A 17,812-nucleotide genomic window follows, 5' to 3' on the forward strand; every position below is an offset into this window, starting at 1 on the left:
CATCCTGAGGTCTAGAATCTCAGGATGACATGTGACAGCAGTAGACATTGCTTTAGGGAGCTAGACTCAGATGAAGGGTGGTTTGGCAGAGAGTAGACAGGTATCCACAAGGAAGAATTTTTTAGTTGGGTGTATTCACTGAGTCTATACTTCACTTACTAACATTCAAAATAATTTGTCCCACTGGCCTTTCGATGTTGTCTTATCAGCCTTTTAAAACTGTTTGCTTAAAAAGAAAGCTATCTCTTTGGAGTACTTGTTGTGGAAAAGCACAAATTTATTCTCTCAGAAATAATGGATTTCAAAGGGATCCTAAAATCGAGAATGCATACTTACTCTACTTCACTTAAATATTATTTGCTATTATTTATTGTATTTTTGTAGGTGATATAATTACTAAACCACTAAGAAGTAAGTCTTATTTTCACCATTGTGTAATAATTTAGTACAAGCTTATAAGAAGATTTACTTTATTTCTTTGGGTTCTTGCTATCACTTGACATTTTAAAGTATTCAGAGTCATGACTAAAGCTTTTCATCTTATACTGTTAAACGATGTTGAGTGGGGCAAGGGAGCCTTTCATATAACTACCTGAAAATCATGGAAAATGATAATGTTGCTTCTACGATTAGGTATTGATAATGATTATGGTAATATTCTTCCCTAGTTTTTATGCTTTTTAAGACTTTATGAAATAGCTATCTAATAGAGTTGCCTAATATAGCTGCCATTTTTATGCTTTGATGAAGGTCTACCTAAAAAAAATAAAATGACCCTAAGTCAAACTGTTTCCCCCTTCCTCACCCTGGCAACCTACACGCAGAGTAATCATCTAGAGAAATTAAGATTGCCTAAAATTTTTTCATAAAGTCCTTTTTATGTAGGGTAACCAAATCTTTCCTTTTTCTTTTCTTAAAAATAGACTCTTCCAACCCATCTCTATAACCTACACTAAGGAATAGATCTTTGAAAACCTATCATCAAAGGGATGGCTGCCCAGTCCCTGAGTATTCTATCTCAGAACTTTTCATCATGGAGGTTTCAGAATGTTTGTTGCCATCTGTGCCTCGATTTTATTTTCTTCTGATCCTTCTTCTTTACTTTTCTTTCTTTCTTTCTTTCTTTTTTTTGAGATGAGGTGTCAGCCGAGCCAGCCTGTGCCTGTTTTCTGCCAAAAGAAAAAGAGAGAAAGAGAGAGAGAGAGAATTATGTTATAAGCACTGTAAATTTCTACTGAGTTTTCTTAAGAATTTGTTTTTATTATCCTTAACAATAGAACACCCACAAGAAAACCTGTGGTCTATTAGCAGAAAACAGAGGTCCTGAGAAGAGGCAGAGCAACACAATCCTACAGTTGGGAAGCTGGGCAGGAACCCAAGTTTGTCCATGCCTAAGAACAACACTGTCTGCTAAAATTACAGTTTTCCCTTTTCACAAACCCCAAAGTTGTGAAACTTTACTAACTTTAAGAAAAGAACAGTTGGCCATACAAAAGATACACTTCCAAATCCACCGAACAACTTACTTATACTTGCAAATGAACCACTTGGAATGAGTCTTAAAATGTATTTGTTCCAATTATTCTGCTAAGGTAGCAAGCAGAAAGTAATCATTTTCTATGTATACTGTGAGCAAGAGACTCCAAATGTTGGTTCCAAAGAAAGCATTTGACCAATAGTTGGTAAGTGGGAGTGTAAGAAAGGATGCTGTAGAAATGATAGCCACATTTTCAAAAACAAAGTATATTTTTGCAGTTCCTATATGCTCAGAATGATATAATAAAATTAAATTAGAAAGGAGTCTTTTTTTAAAACTCTGATATTCCCTGTTTCCATGGTTTCTATAAAGTTTTGGTTTTTAAGCATTATCATGTAACTAACTCATCAGATCAGATGTATTTCTGGTGGAAAGATACAGGTCAATATGGGATGATACTCCATCGATGAGCCAGTTATTGAATGTTTATATCATGGGTCAAGTCAGGTCACTAAAACCTCACTGGTTATTTGAATAAGGAAAGTTAAATATAAATAGTTGCTTACTAGTAAAAGTAGTTAACTATTGACTGGGACGAGAAGACTCTAGGAAATCCAGAAGTAGCAGATTCAAAAGGGCAGTTAATACCTCCAGACTGAGGAGAAGAGGACAAGACAGGAGCTAAAGACTAAGCCTTCCTTTTATATGACTTCTGAGCTTCAGACTTCTTCAAATACAGCATGACTTTTATAGGAAGCTGTAGCTTGCCAATTGCAATATAACTTTTCATATATTCATAACTACTCATGTATGGGCCTCCTCTGGACAGTAGAAGCAGTGCACTGTTGCTCATGAGGGAGGGCAGAGCTGAAAACAGCTGAAGGCAGGGAAAGAATAGCCCAGAATCTAGCTGGAGCTCCTCCATGTAGGCAGCAGGGTACCCATGCTGACTCATAGCAATGAAGGGCCGGACCTAAAAAAGAAGCGCCTCTGGATGCTGTTGCCTTGCTGAGTCCATACAGGATAAACTCCACAGTTAGCCTCCTTGGCCTTAGAAAAGAGTGGTAGATACCCATGAACTATAACATGAAAACTCTGACTTTATACTACTATGATGACAAAAACACCAAAATGTTATTAATAGTGCAAAGATTACTTTCATAATTCATTTTGCTGGTAACTTGTACCTTACAATTAGAAATATATTTCTTATATCCAGAATATTCTTTTAAGTCATGTTATTATTTCATTTTCACAGTAGAAAACATTTATCATTTACTAAATTATATATTTTAATATTAAGGGTGGTTTCAGGGTTTCAATCTTCATTTAAGTTACCTCAATTTCCTCTTACTCTTCACCAATCTCTTATTATATTTAATCACTTTCTAAAGTTCTCATGTCAAAATAGTAATGGAGAGAATTACTCTAGCTGTGGCCTAAATAAGTCACGATGTTTAAAATAATATTTTTACAAGAATTTACTGTCACAAAGTGCCACAGACTGTGTATAATAGATAATTCTCTATAGTAAAAGATTTTCAGTCTATGAGCTGACCCATTTATTTCTAGCAAGATTAAAACAACCAAATTTTAGTATACCTGAATAAATTATCTAATAAACGTATATAGGGTTACCATTATCAGCAAAATACCCTATGCAACTCTATGACAAATATATAAGACTTTGGCCTTAATAAATTTTAATTAGCTGGTGGAGAATTTTGATATAATGGACATTAATCAGTGTCTGGTACATTTTATGTATTGATACAAATTCTGTACTCAAGATTTTAATTTTGAGTTGATACCTATTTAAAATATTGGATCCTATCTGTCACATTTCCAGGCATTATTTACTTTGCTGTTCTAGAATTCATGTTTGTTTAAAGGAATTATTTTGAATCAGGATCCAGTGAATGCTCTTTTGCTAGTTATTTTTTTACCTATCTTTTAAGTTTGAAGATAAAAGTGACAACCTACCTCGGTATCAAAACTATTATAAAATCATACATGTTCACTGTTCTTAGGTCAGACTGTTTATTGTTCATATATTAGTGAGTCTTCTTGATATTATTGTTGAAACTTATACTCTAAGTAACTATTCAACAATAAACATCCACAAATATTTTTATGTCTTCTTTGCACTTTTTCTTTATAATTTTAAAATTTTATTGAATTTATTGGGGTGACATTGGCTAATACAATTATATAGGTTTCAGGTATACAATTCTATAATCCATTATCTGTATATTGTATTGTGTGTTAACCACTCCTGGTCAAGTCTCCTCCCATCACTGTTTACTCCCGACCCTTTACTGTCTTCTACCCTTCCATACTCCCCTTTCTCTCTGGTAATCATTGTATTATTGTCTATGAGGTTTTTTTTTCTTCTGGGCTTAATCCCTTCACCCAGCTCCCAGGCCCCCTTCTCCTCTGACAGCTGTCAGTCTATTCTCTGAATCTATGAGTCCATTTCTACTGTGTTAATTATATTATTTTGTTTGTTAGATGCCACATGCAATTAATTATCACCATAAAGTTTTATAGTTTTTTAATATATTATGTTGCTCATATCACTGAGTTTCTGCTTAATCAAAAAACAAAGATAACCATATAGATTGGTCATACATTTCTTGGAGGCTTTAAGAGATGCCAGGGGATATTCAGATGAAGCAAACAGAGATCTTGATCTTGGGGAACTCATATTAGGGGAGACAGCCATGCAAATTATCACAGCAAAATAAGCAATATGTTTGTTACCGAGAGCTTAGTCTGCCTATCCAATGCTAATGGTATAATTCATGGTGCTGCGAAGGTTAATGAGAAGAGTAAAAAATCATGTGAGGAACTTGGGACTCTTGTATTTGAATTGGGTTTTTAAAGATGATAGAAAGATGTTAGATATTGGCCTGGTGGAAAACGATTGGGAAAGCAGAGTAAGCAAAATACCTTAGAATCTGGTGGCAGTGTAGCACATATTTGAACTGGCCTTAGTCTATGGGTGTAGGAAACCACTTCTCAAGGCGTGGAAATGTGGCTTAGCACCCACGTGAAAAACCAGTGGAGAGCAAGTCAGCACACGGGACCACGCCCATGAAGAAGTTCTCCCATGGGAAATCAGGCCTGCATTATACCTAGGCTGCTTTGTGACTTGCTCTTCCTAAAACTCCCTCACCCTGAGTTCAGGCAGAAAACACTTGCTGCATATCTTTAAATTCCTGAAGTCTGTGCTAATTCTCCCAAGGACTGAAGTGTAACCTGACCTGTTACTCTTATTGTTCCCTTGCATTACCTAAAGCAAACCTAAGTATAATGAATGAAAACCTTCTTTGATATATGCTATCAGAAAGCAACTGTGTGCTTTCTAATAAAAGAAAGCTTTCTTTTTTGACAAAAGCCTGTCAAGGCAAGGGTCAGCATGCTCTCCCCTTGAGAGAATAGCTGTGCTGTCCCTTTTCCTCCACAAGACTCGATAGTCTGTGTGAATTTATTTCATCTCATCCATAACGCTGTGGACGCTGTGGGCAGGTGTCTGCATCAGATGGGGGACTATGGAGAGCTTCTTTTATGTATCATAATGCTTTTGAGGTTCACTCATATTGTTATACATATCAACAGGTTGTTCCTTTTTAATTTTGAATAGTGTTTTATTGCATACCTATGCCATTACTTATCAGTTCATGAACATTTTGGTTGCTTCTAGTTTTTTAATAAAGATGGAATGAATATTTTTACAGGTCTTTATGTAGCCATGTATTTTCATTTCTCTTGGGAAATTCTTATGAGTGGAATGGGTAGATCATGTGGCAAGTATGGGGTTAATTGTATAAGAAACCATTTTTCAAAATGACTGTCCCACTTTGTATCCTCCCAGTAAAGTACTAGAATCTTATTGTTCTATATCTTTGTCAACCTGTAGTATTTGTGCATATTTTCAATTTTAGTAATTTAAGTATAGTGATGTTTTATTACAGCTTTAGTAGTATATTCTTGATGATATGTAAGGCTAAGCACTCTGCACATGGTTATTGACCATTCACCTATCTGCTTTGGAAGTGTATTTTCAAATATTTTCCCATATTTAAAATAGGGTCATTGATTATATTTTTGGAGTTGAAAAAGTTATGTATTCTGAATATAAGTTGTCACATATGTGTTTCATAAATATATTTTCCTTGTCTCTGGAGTGAGTGTCTTTTCATATTTTGAACAATGTGATAGTCCTGTTGGGGAAATACATTAATATGCTCTTTTCCTTTTTTGTATTTCCTAGTGCTTAGTGCCCATCCTATCTGCAAGAGGCACCCATTCATCTCATGTGGAATTAGCATTTTGGCAGCAGGCATGGAAAATAAAAATCGAGTTGGTATTTAGATTTTATATCTAAATTTTTATATCTAAAGAAATTATGAGTTGATAGAAAATAATAGCTTTGAAAAAGTGAATTTATCAAGAGAAAAGTTTTTTCTACATTCTTCTTAATTACTATTAGCTCACCAAAAACTCTATCCTGGAATATTATATGAATTCTTAAAATCACGGATAAAAACTATCTCATTCTCCCATGATATCTAAAGCCTAACGTGCTTGAAAATATGAATAGTTTGACACAGTGTATATCAAAGCCAAGGAAGATGAGGAATCTGAAAGCCCACCACTACAATCTTGGCACACTATGGAAAGAGTGTTATGTTAGGGAGAGCCTGCTGATAAACAAGAGTAACCTGATGTTCTATTCAGACTGAAATCCTGAGGACAACATAGTAGGAAGGTGGAGAGGAAAGCAATAATCATTGGGTTTTTTGTTCTTTTTCTTCCAGTGGGACTCTGGCAGGGACCATCTCACTGATGCCTGGTCCCAACTTAAGGCAGTTACAGTAGAAACTGAAACAATAAAAAGGGTGCGAGTGCTGGAATGGGTACCCAAGGTAGCATTCCGAGCATCCATCTGTTCTTTTAGGTTATGGAAATATCATAGGAGATCTTGTGTGTCAGGATTGCAGCTGAGATTGGACAAAGACAGCTAAAACCACAAAGTGAGCCACCCAGACCTGGGAACAATTGGATTCATAGATAGGGAGTGTTGGGATGGACCCCAGTCCTCAGAAGGAGGTGGCCAACCTTTTCTGCAGAACCACTGGGGACACATTAGAGAGCAGTCTTCCACTAGCTGCAGTAGTGGCTGAGGACTGCAGGTCTATTGGGAACACCATCATCCTGCTATCACTTCAGATGCCCTAAGTCCAGGGACTGGTTCAATTATTTAAAGTCTAGACTGTCAAAGAACACAAGATTTTATACATATATGCTTTTGTGTTCTTGCCTACAAGCACCATGGCATATATATTCTCAGGTATCATCTTAGAGCAAAGTAAAGGTATGTAGAGAAAACATGACCAATCAAGCATTTGTCCAAAAGACTCAGATCATCAAAATGTGAATAAACCAGAGGCATGGATGTGCTTAGTAGTTATTACTTACAAAATGTGTGGGTACAGGAGAAAGATTAGATTTTTTAATAGGTTGTGGTGGTTTGCTGGATAGTTTTTTAATTCTTTATGTTTGCTTAGGCTAGATATGCAGTCTGTGACTGAATTTTTATTGTTGAATTTTTCCTAATAAGGGTAAACCAGACACAGAAATGTAAAGAACAGCTCTCTGAGCTTCCTCTCTCTGAGGAGCTAGTCTTTCTCTTATAAGACATTGCCTTCTACTTCATATGTCTGGCTTTCATGACAGAAATATTAAATTCTTAATTCAGTCTCTCCTTATCAGGGAGAGTGGAAGGAGGTATGGGGCTGACTCAGTGCAACCCTCACAATGCTTTTAACTGACTCCTTTGCTCAGCCAGGTCGGTGCTTCTCATCGGTGGTGATTGTACCTCTCTCTATTTTCAAATTTCCTCTTCTGCTCCCTTGTACACATCTGGATCCAGATAGGAACATAGATCAAGACGCACCCTCATAAGATGATACCTTACCTTCTGTTTATCTCTCAGCATTTTCATAACTCTTCACAATATTTATGAAGTTTCTGCAAAGGAGATATTTAACAAAAGGACCACTAGGGTCCACTAGGGAAGGACCACTAGGGTCCTATTGGAGGCTGAGTCTGTTGGTCTATTCCCCTTCTCTCTGGCAATAATAGGACATTGTTGCTCAAACCCAGGGAAAAACCAACCTTGAGAAATCCGAGGTGAAATCAGTTGATAAAAATAGAACAACAACTACTTTTTTTTCTTCCAATGTGGGGAATCCCCTGTATATACTTGTGATACTTAATATGGAACACTGTAATGACCAGGCATCCTCAGTAGCGTCTCCAAGCTATAGACAAGCATTTCCTAACACTTAGATTCAGTTTCCTGGCAAGCATTCATGCAAGTAAATATATCAAGCTTACTTCCATTGCTGTGAAAGACTATGGGGAGACCCACTAATGGCAGGGTATTACCTTCTGATAACCACACTGTTTATACTTATCATCCAGAATAGCAGAGAACCAGACTGTTCCATTAAGCTGTCAATCAGAACTTATAAAGAAGCACAGATTGTATGTTACAAGTTAAAATTTAGAAGGCATGAAAATTACAAGATTTTGAGAATGCTAGTCATTCTTTTGCTCTCAAAAGGAAGAACATTCAAGAAATTATCTTGTTTTCTGAAGCCTTGAATATTTCAGGTTTCCACAGTTTATTTTTGTGCTTTTACAATCATATCTCTAGAAAAAGGAATATAGCTTGATTTCTTACATTTCTATACCAATTTACAGTTTATAATGCACTTACATGGTTATTACCTGCTTTATAAATGATGTTTTCTGCAAAAGATTTCCCCATCTCAGAACCACAAAGTCTAAGAAGACTATTGGTTGGCTTTCAGAATAATAAATCAAATTTGCAATTTTTATACCATTGCAAAAACATTTTCCAATTTTAATGAGTAATTGCATATCTTCACATTGAAAAGAGCTAGAGTATTGAAAGTGTTACTGACTTTTGGACAAAAAGAAGTTAATGTAGTAATAGTTTTGATTCTGTACAATAAGGCATTTCTATACTTTATTATTTATCATTTTATTGGGAAATATGTGCTGATACAAAATTTTTAATATATGAATAAAACATAAGGCCGAGTAGTAATTAATATAAAATAATTCAACAGTACATAAAGGCGGTTACTATATCTACTTTTTCATATATCAATGCCAGTTACATATCCTTGGAAGACAGTAAAGACTGAAAATCAAACATGCTAATTAATTGGTTTTATTCTCAGTTAACTTGAAGATTGCATATGAAAAGGAAATCAGGTTGACTGAGGGTAAGGAGAATGAATAGTTCAGTTAAAAAAGATCAAGAGGCAAAGTGTATAGGAAGGAAAGAGAAAACATGTCAGTTTGCCTAATGATAACAAAAAATGTTTTCTTTAACAGTCAAAGTGGAACAATTTCTCCTACTGTGTCACTGAACACAGTGAAAGTTAGAGAGCAGAATTGGTTTATATGAAGGAGGCTATAGGATCAGAATATAAACTTTCATAGAAGAGAAAGTAAAAGTCTGGTATGATAGAGAGGAAAGGGAGAATTAACAGAGCATTCAAAGCTAATAAATGTTCCTGGTGGCATTGGTATCTATTTGAACAGGGATTTTAGTGAAATTCTTTTGGATGCATGACAATAGGACTTACTGGTTTGCTCAAGAGAGGAGGTTGCCAATATTGCTACAAAAGGGCTAGAGATCCTATGGGAGGGGAAAGTAAGAGAGCGGTACCAGGAATTACTGTACCCCACACTGGGTCCAGGGTCTCTTGTTGATGGACCTCAGCACAGGGGTTTGTGACTCATCTCACTAATGCTTCACTTTTAATGATGTCTAGCCATGCTCCCACTGTTTGCCTCTTTTTGTCTTCTCTTCTCCAAACCAAGTGGTTCCTTTTCCCTTTATCCTATTTTTTCCCTCTGGCTCATGGCTTCAGTTTCCTCTTAGTGTTATTCATAGATCATCACAGCCCACACTTTGTATATTTTTGGGAAGCCATTCTTCAGCTGTGTTTGTGAACTACCCAATTAGTCTGCAAGGTAAACTCGTACAACCTGTTGGCCTAAGCAGCTGTGACTCCAAAAAGAGTGAAGTCATGGTAGCTTGACCTGCCCTTCTAGCAAGAGCCGTGAGTGGGACAGCTTTCTATGGAAAGGGACATTGATGTAGTGTGTATCAAGATGAACAAATCTGACAGAACAGTCATATCTGAAAATACTGTTGGCTTTCCTATTTGCCTGTGATCTGAACTTAATATCTCTTATGATATTCTTCTCAGCCATATATTTCCACATAGTACTCTTTATATTTCAAAAACAAGTTCTGTTTGTATCAAGACATTGGAAATATGAGAAAATACTTATATGGTTGCATAAATAAGTACTCATGTGCATGCATGTTTTCCACACTCTTGTCCAACAGGTTGATTGACAGTAGTGCTCAGCATACAACATTCTTCAAATCTGTGGTTTTGAATAAATAAGTACTATCTGGTTGCTACCACAGCACTCCAAATTATATATTGTATATTCCTTTACTTGGGTATTCTGTTGTCATTTCTCCCATATAACTTATGCTAATTAATCAGAAAAATTTTGTTTCTAATTAGGTTGCTTGTGTTCCAATTCTTTGTTTTGAGTGATTAGTTTGGCAATTTGAATACTGTCAAATGTCAGGTTTTAAAATTATAGTTAAAAATATTGATTCAGCCTGTATCATATTCAATTCTTATAGAGATATAAAGTTGGGGACACAAGAATAATTTATTTAAAATTTGGTAAAAAGTTCTTTTACTGTATATTAATAATGCATATGTATTTCTATTTTTTTGTTTCTTAAATAATCAAATTTTCAATAACAATTGAAGTACAGTATTATATTCATTTCAAATATACGACCCAGTTATTAGATATTATATAACTTGCTAAGGAATCATCCTAATATAGTACCCACCAAACACAATTTATTGACTATATTCTCTATGCTGTACTTCAGATCCTCATGACTATTCTGTAACTACCAATTGTACTTCTTAATCCCTTCATCTTTTTTACCCACCCCCTAAGCCACCCTCTCATCTAGCAGTAGTCAAAATGTTCTCTGTATCTATGAATGTGTCTGTTCTGCTTATTTGTTTATTTTGTCTTTTAAACTCCACATATAGGTGAAATCATATGGCATTTGCCTTTCCCTGCCTGACTTATTTCACTTAGCACTGTACCCACCAGGTTCATCCATGTTGTTGCAGATGGCAAGATTTCACTCTTTTTAAGCCTGAGTCATAATGGAGTCATATTCCATTACACACATGAACCACTTCTTTATACATTTATCTATCAATGAACACATAAGTTGCTTCTATATCTTGACTATTGTAAATAATGTTGCAATGAACATATGAATATTTAAGTGTTTTTGATTGAGTGTGTTGGGTTTCTACAGGTAAATACCCAGAAATGGAATTGCTGGGTCCTTCTTTGTCTTTGTTTATAGCTTTCATTTTAAAGTCAATTTTGTCTGGTATAAATATTGCTATCCCAACTTTTTTTTATGAAATACATTTTCTATCCCTTTACTTTCAGTCTGTGTGTGTTCCAATCTCTTGTAGACAGCATAGCATATGTAAGGGATTTTATGTTGTTATCCATTTGGCTGCTCTATGTCTTTTGTTTTTTTAATACATTTTATTGATTATGCTATTACAGTTGTCCCATTACCCCCCTCCTTTATTCCCCTCCATCCTGCACACCCTCTCCCACCCACATCCCTCCCTCACCTTTAATTCAGGTCCATGGGATGTACATATAAGTTATTTAGCTTCTACATTTTTATACTATTCTTAACCTCCCCCTGTCTATTTTCTATCTACCATTTATGCTACATATTCCCTCTTTTTTTCCCTTTCTCCCCTCCCCACTGATAACCCTCCACGTGATCTCCATTTCTGTGATTCTGTGCCTGTTCTAGTTTGTTTAGTTTGTTTTTGTGTTTGTTTTTTTTTCAGATATGGTTGTTGATGGTTGTGAGTTTTTTATCATTTTACTGTTCATATTTTTTATCATCTTTTTCTTAGATAAGTCCCTTTAACATTTCATATAATAAGGGCTGGGTGATGATGAGCTCCTTTAACATTACTTTGTCTGGGAAGCACTTTATGTGCCCTTCATTGTAAATGATAGCTTTGCTGGACAGAGTAATCTTAGATGTAGGTCCTTGCCTTTTATGACTTCGAATATTTCTTTCCAGCCCCTTCTTGCCTGCAAGGTTTATTTTGAGAAATCGGCTGATAACTTTATGAGAACTCCTTTGTAAGTAACTATCTTCTTTTCTCTTGATACTTTTAAGATTCTCTCCTTATCTTTCATCTTGGATAATGTAATTATGATATGCCTTGGTGTGTGCTTCCTTGGGTCCAATATTTTTGGGACTCTCTGAGCTTCTTGAACTTCCTGGAATTCTATTTCTTTTGCCAGATTAAGGAAGTTCTCCTTCATTATGTCTTGAAATAAGTTTTCCATTTCTTGTTCTTCCTCTTGTCCTTCTGGCACCCCTATGAGTCGGATATTGGAAGGTTTAAAGTTGTCCTGGAATTTCCTAAACGCCTCCCCTCATTTTTTTGAATTCTTATTTCTTCATTCTGTTCTAGTTGAAGTTTTCTTTCTTTCTTCTGGTCCAAACTGTTGATTTGCATTCCTTCCCTTCACTCTTGATTCTCTGTACATTTTCCTTTATTTCACTTTTCATAGCCTTCACTTTTTCCTCTATTTTACAACCATACTCAACCAGTTCTGTGAGCATCCTGTTTACCAATGTTTTGGACGGTGTGTCTGATAGGTTAGCTCTCTTTTCATCACTTAGTTGCATTTTTTATGGTGCTTTCTTCTTTCATTTGGGCCTTTTTTTTTTTTTTTTTAAATCTCAGCGTGCTTGTTGCACCTGTTATGTAGTAAGGGGTGAAACCTTAGGTATTTGCCAGGGCAGGGCAACCTAAGTAGCTGTATCTGGGCACTGTATGTAGGGGAGGGGTCCAACAGGGAACAGTGCTGTTTGTTCATAGTTCTGCTGGATTTCAGTCACTTCCACCTATCCCCACAAGCAAATTGGTCCCTTCTGTTGCTGATTCTTGGGTGGGTGGTTTTGTGTATTTTCTAGTACCTTGTGGTTCTAATGAAATCTCCTGTGAGGATTGGAATTCCTCCTGCTGCCTCACCCCCACAGGTTTTTTCAGTCAGAGGTTTTTAGGCTTCATTTCCCTGCACTGGAACTCTGGGTCTTGTGGTCTGTCTTACTCCCCAATTGTTCCTCCCAGTTTATCTGCATACTCTGGGTGAGACCACCCACTCCCCCAGCCACAGCCTTGTCATGAGTCCTCTCCACTTGGCTGTCCATCTCTGCTCCTCCTACTGATCTGCATGAATGTTTGGCTGTCAGATTTCCATGCATTTCAATTTTCTGTCAATTCTGGTTGTTTATCATTTTTAATTTGTTGTCCTTCTTTTGGTTGTACAAGGAGGCACAGTGTGTCTACCTACACCTCCATCTTGGCTGGAAGTGCCGCTCTATGTCTTTTGATTGGAGCAATTAACCATTTGCATATAAAGTAATTGTTGATAGCTATGTATTGATTGCCATTATATTACTTCTATTTCCACTTATTTATTATTTTCTTCTTAAATAAGATTTTAACATTTTTTTGTATACTGGTTTGGTGGTGATGAACTTCTTTAGATTTTCTTATATGAGAAGCTCTTTGTCTATCCTTTGATTTCTAATGGCAGCTTTGCTGGGTAAAGTAATCTTAGTTTTAGGGCCTTGTTTTTCTTTTGTTGTTCACATTCAAATATATATTTTTAAATATTTTGTCCAGTTACAGTTGTCCCCATTTTTCTCCCATTACTCATCCCTGCTCTACCAACCTCCCACCTCCCACATTCAGTCCTCAGGCTCCCCATTGTCTTTGTCCATGGGTCTTTTATACATGTTTCTTGATTTGACCCTTCTCCTTCTTCTCATCACTTTGAACATTTTGTGCCAATGTCTTCTGGTATCCAGTTTCTGTTGAGAAATATACTGACAGTCTTATGGGAGTACACTTGTAGGTAACTAACCTCTTTTCTCTTGCTGCTGTTAAGATCTCTTTTTGTCCTCAACTTTTGATATTTTAATTCTTTTTTTAAAAAGTCATTTTATTGTTCAAGTACAATTGTCTGCATTTACCCCCCACCACTCCCCTCCATCCCCAGCCATCTCCACCTCCCTCCCCTGCTCCCACCCCTCCTTGGTTTTATTCATGTGTCCTTTACAGTTGTTTCTGAAAATGCTTCCCCCCTTTTCCCCATTATCCTCTCCTACCTCCCTTCTGGTTACTGTCATATTGTTCTTAATTTCAAAGTCTTTGGTTATATTTTTTTGCTTGCTGGTTTGTTTTGTTGATTAGGTTCCAATTATAGATGAGATCATATGGTATTTATCTTTCACCAGCTGGCTTATTTCACTTAGGGTACTGCCCTTCAGTTCTATCCAAGGTATAGCAAAGGGTAGGAGCTCCTTCTTCCTTTTTGTTGAGTAGTATTCCATTGTGTAAATGTACCACAGTTTTTTGATCCACTCATTTACTGATGGGCACTTAGGTTGTTTCCAGCATTTGGCTATTATAAATTGTGCTGCTATGAACATTGGGGTGCATAGGTTCTTTCGAATTGGTGTTTCAGGGTTCTTAGGATATAGTCCCAGCAGTGGAATTGCCAGGTCAAAAGGCAGTTGCATTTTTAGTTTTCTGAGGTAATTTTATACTGTTTTCCACAGTGGCTGCACCAGTCTGCATTCTCACCCACAGTGCACTGGGGTTCCCTTTTCTCCACATTCTCTCTAATACTTGTTTGTTGACTTGCTAATGATGGCCATTCTGACAGGTATGAGGTGATATCTCATTGGGGTTTTAATTCGCATCTGTCCAAGGGTTAGTGATGCTGAGCATCCTTTCACATGTTTTTGGGCCCTCTGTATGTCCTCCTTGGAGAAGTGTCTGTTCAGGTCCTTTGCCTATTTTTTAATTGGGTTTTTTCTCTTCCTGGAGTAGAGTCATGTGAGTTCTTTATATATTTTGGACACCAAACCCTCATCCAAGGTATCATTGGCAAATATATTTTCTCATATAGTTGGCTCTCTTTTCAGCTTACTGTTGTTTTCTTTAGCTGTGCAGAAGCTTTTTAATTTGATGAGATCCCATTTGTTTATTTTTCCTTTACATTCCTTGCTCTAGGGGACATATCAGTGAAAATATTGTTGCATGGAGTATCTGAGATTTTTCTGCCCATATTTCCTGCTAGGTCTTGTATGGTATCACAACATATATTTAAGTGTTTTATTCACCTTGAATTTATTTATGTGTATGGTGTAAATTGGTGCTTGAATTTCTTTCTTTTTTTTTTTTTTGCATATAGCTGTCCAGTTCTCCCAACACCATTTGTTGAAGAGGCTATTTTTACTCCATTTTATGTTGCTGCCCCATTTGTTGAATATTAATTGACCATAGAGATTTGGGTTTATTTCTGAGCTCTCTATTTTATCCCATTGGTCTATGTTTCTGTTCTTGTGCCTGTACCAGGCTGTTTTGATTACAGTGGCTATGTAATACAGTTTGATATCAGGTATTATGATCCCTCCTGCTTTCTTCTTCTTTCTTAAAATTGCTGCAGCTGTTCAGGGTCATTTATGATTTCATATAAATTTTTGAAATGTTATTTTGATAACCGTGAAATATGTCATTGGTACTTTAATAGGAACTGTCTTGAATGTATAATTTGCTTTAAGTAGTATGGATGGACATTTTGATTATGTTAATTTTTCCAATCTTGGGACATGGTACATGCTTCCATTTGTTTATGTCTTCCTTAATTTCTTCCTTCAGTGTTGTATAGTTTTCTGAGTATAGATCTTCTACCTCCTTGGTTAAGTTTATTCCTAGGCATTTTGTTTTTATTGTTGCTATATCAAATGAAATTTTTTTCTGATATCTGTTTCTCATATTTTATTGTTGGTATACAAAAATGCCTTTGATTTCTGAATATTGACTTTGTGTTCCACTGTTTTGCCAAATTAACTTATTAGGAGGTCTAGTAGTTTTTTGGTGGAGTCTATTTGATTTTCTATGTACTCTATCTTTTCATCTGGAAACAATGACAGTTTTGGTTCCTCCTTTATAATTTTGATGTTTTTTTTAATTTCTTTTTCTTGTGTGATTGCTATAGCTAGAACTTATAATACTATGTTGAATAGAAATTGTGAAAGTGGGTATCCTTGTCTTGTTCCTGATCTTAGTAGGAAAAGGTTTAGTTTCTGCACAATGAGTAATACGTTGGCTGTAGGTGTCTCATATATGGCCTTTATTATGTTGAGGAATGCCCCCTCTACCCATTTTGCTCAGTGTTTTTATCATAAATGGGTGTTGCAACTTATCAAATGCTTTTTCCACTTCTATCTATATGAACATGTGGTTTTTGTCTTTCCTTATGTTTATGTGATATATTACATTTATTGATTTGTGATTATTGTACTATCGTTGCATCCCTGAGTTGAATCATACCTGATCATGGTGTATGATCTTTTTAATGTATTGTTGGGTGTGGTTTGCCAATATTTAGTTGAGGATTTTAGTGTCTATGTTCATCAATGATACTGGCCTGAAGTTTTAATTCTTTTTTATGTCTTTATCTGGTTTTGGGATTAGGATGATGCTGACTTCATTAAAAAGTTTGGGAGTTTTCCACCTTCTTGAACTTTTTGGAATAGTCTGTGAAGGACAGAGGTTTGCTCTTCCTTAAATGCTTTGTAAAATTCTCCTGTGAAATCATCCAGTCCAGGGCATTTATGTGATGGGAGATTTTTGATTACTGCTTCAATTTTGTCTGCTGTTATTGGTCTGTTCAGACTTTCTGCTTCTCTTCATTCAGTTTTGGAAGATTATATTTTTCTTGAAATTTGTCCATTTCACCTAGGTTTTCAAATTTCTTGGCATATAGTACTTCATAGCAATTTCTTACAATTCTTTGTATTTCTGTGGTATTGCTACAGAACAGACTCAGGGTGGGGAATGATATACTATTACCAAATGGACCTCCCCCTTCTTCTCCCAGGGTCCTCCTGTACTAGGTTTTCCTCACCTGCCACCAGGGAATGATATATTTCAATGCCAGAGATTGGTGAAAAGAAAAGGAATTATTTTTCAAAGATTATAAAGACTTAATGTCTTAATATCTTCATTAAAATCCCAAAGTCCCTTGAAACACCCATAAACACACACAGTCCTTCCTTCCCTCCTTTGCCCAGTCTGGGGTACTATAGCTCAGGAAAAGAAATAAGTCCATGGCTCAGGTAGGTCCTGATCCTTCATAGTAATCCATGCTCAGCTGGCAGGCCTCCCTCAGTTCCCAGCACCCTTAACTGTGTCACCATCATGATTGCCAGTTAACCCAAACCTGAATGGCACCTTCTCATGGCCTACCAGCAAGAGTCCTTTCACCCCTTTTCTTCCCACAGCATCTTTCCTGCATTGTTCCAAACTGTTAAGAGAGAGCTCTGAATCACTGCTACATCTTTCTTTCCAGCTTCCTAAGCTGTGTGGCAAAGGGAGCCCCAAAGCTGCATGGTTCTCCCTCTCTCACCAAAGTTGTGTGGTTCCCCCCTTACTCCAAAGTCTCAGGGTCCCTCTTTTTCTCACCAAAGCCTCATGGTCCCTCCTTTTCTTGCTAAAGCCATGTGGTCCTTCCTTACTCCAAGCTTTCACACAGGTGCTAAACCAGGGGGAGCTGCCTCCCAGTTACATCCTGGGTTAAAATCACTCCCATCTCCCTGGATCAAAAAGTGGCCACAGATATTTAATATATCCATGAAACCTATTAAAATTATAGATATGCTAAATGACTGTGCCAGAGGTAAGTTGCAAAACTGTTGCTATGCAAAACAACTCTCAATGGCCTTGCTCCATGTGTCTCATTCCCCAGTTCAGACTTGTGAGGGTGAGTACATACTATATACGTTTTTTAATATTTCCTCACCATCCTGAGTTCTGGAACCCATTACAAATTCCTACCCCCCCCCCACCAGCTATTCTCTGTCACAGTATCAATTGTAATCTCTCCTCTTTCATTTCTGATTGTGTTTATTTGGGTCCTCTCTCTTTTTTTCTTGATGAGTCTGCTTAAAGGCTTGTCAATTTTGTTTATGTTTTCAAAGAACCAGCTCCTAAATTTATTGATCCTTAGAATTGTGTTTTTGTCTCTATGTAATTTAAT

General features: G+C 36.5%; 1 long non-coding RNA gene across 1 annotated transcript in view; it reads right to left on the reverse strand.

The window, feature by feature from the left end:
* Positions 1–567: 567 nt before the first annotated feature.
* Positions 568–17,812, reverse strand: part of LOC128627296 (uncharacterized) — a 51,551-nt gene continuing 34,306 nt past the window's right edge. Inside the window, exon 4 of the long non-coding RNA XR_008391466.1 lies at positions 568–1,169. This is a non-coding gene — a long non-coding RNA (uncharacterized LOC128627296). The remainder of the gene's footprint in view (positions 1,170–17,812) is intronic.

Source organism: Artibeus jamaicensis, unplaced genomic scaffold (genome assembly GCF_021234435.1).
Source record: "Artibeus jamaicensis isolate MK-2021 breed Jamaican fruit bat unplaced genomic scaffold, CSHL_Jam_final contig_373, whole genome shotgun sequence".
NCBI lineage: Eukaryota > Metazoa > Chordata > Mammalia > Chiroptera > Phyllostomidae > Artibeus > Artibeus jamaicensis.